The 1,365-nt window shown below is 50.0% G+C and overlaps 1 protein-coding gene across 1 annotated transcript in view; it reads right to left on the bottom strand.

The window, feature by feature from the left end:
* Positions 1-1,365, bottom strand: part of LOC117939059 (SH3 and multiple ankyrin repeat domains protein 3-like) — a 27,405-nt gene that overhangs the window by 13,688 nt on the left and 12,352 nt on the right. The gene's annotated exons all lie outside the window — the stretch shown is intronic.

Genomic DNA, 1,365 nt, shown 5'->3' with positions numbered 1-1,365 from the left:
CACACACACAGACACACAGCCTCCGTACCGATGGTGGCGTGGTCCTGCAGCAGCAGCTCGCAGCAGTAGGGGGCGCCGCCCACCATGGCGGAGTGGTAGAGGGGAGTCAGACCTCTGCTGTCCTTGTAGTCCGGAGACGCTCCGAGGTCCAGCATAGTCTAGGAACCAGGACGGGACGGGACAGCATTCAGTGCAGCGTTGGCCCTACCGGACTTTCACAGCGGCGCCGACTGGAGCGTCTAAAGTTACCGGAAGTCGCGTTTTCGGGCGTTTAGAGCGTCAATTAGAAAGTTTAAATTTTCCCACTTTATGCTAATCAGCTCTGACGCGGTTCAGGGGCTAACGCCAGCCGGCAATCAGAATACAGACGTCCTTCACGCTGGCTGATCCCGTGAGAAACATACAATGTGAACTTTGGTTCCCACCAAAACTCATCAATCTGAGGACAAGCTCATAATCGCCGTTGCTAGGTTACCAATCGCTTATAACGTAACGTAGGGACCAGTTAGCGTTAGCTGCCGGTCACATGGTCGCTAACGGTTCAATTTAAAGTGAGTTCCACAAAATCAGTTGAACAGAAGTACAAACAGTTAAAAATAAAAACATTAAGACAGATAAAAACCCAAACCCTAACCCCCTAACCCTAACCCTCTAAACATAACCCCCTAACCCACTTGAGACTACCTTCACCCTAGTTAGTCCATGCTAGTGCTGCCTTTCGTGATCACCCTCAGTGTCTCTACCCTCCACGACTCTATTGTTAGAGACGTTACCCTTCGTGTCCTTGGACTCTTCTTCACACTAATAAGCTGATCTAGCGCTGCCTTTCGTGGCTATTCAACGACACTACACATTCACACGTTTTCTTTAAAGTGCTACCCTTCGAGTCTGTCTTTCTCTGTCTTTCTCTCTATAAAAACCCTAAACCCTAAACCCTGACCCTAACCCACTTGAGACTACCTTCTCACTAATTAAGCCGATCTAGCGCTGCCTTTCGTGGCTATTTTCGACACCACACATTCAAACTTTTTCTTTAAAGTGCTACCCTTCGAGTCGGTCTTTCTCTGTCTTTCTCTCTATAAAAACCCTAAACCCTAAACCCTGACCCTAACCCACTTGAGACTACCTTCACACTAATTAGTCAGTTTTAGTGCTAAGTAGGAACAGTCAACACAAAAGGTCGTAGGTCGTTGTTTTCTTACAGTGAGCGAAGCGCTGTTCCTGCAGAGCACGGCCCGGTGCAGCGCCGTGATCCCGTCCCTGGTCCTGAAGTCCAGGTGGGCGCCTCCGCTGCGCAGGACTTTAATCAAGTCCGAGCTCTCCTCCAGCTGGACCGCCAGAGTCAGGGGACACTCTGAGACACAA

Source organism: Etheostoma cragini, chromosome 23 (assembly GCF_013103735.1).
Source record: "Etheostoma cragini isolate CJK2018 chromosome 23, CSU_Ecrag_1.0, whole genome shotgun sequence".
NCBI classification, from domain to species: domain Eukaryota; kingdom Metazoa; phylum Chordata; class Actinopteri; order Perciformes; family Percidae; genus Etheostoma; species Etheostoma cragini.
This window is presented reverse-complemented; position numbering and strand designations above follow the sequence as displayed.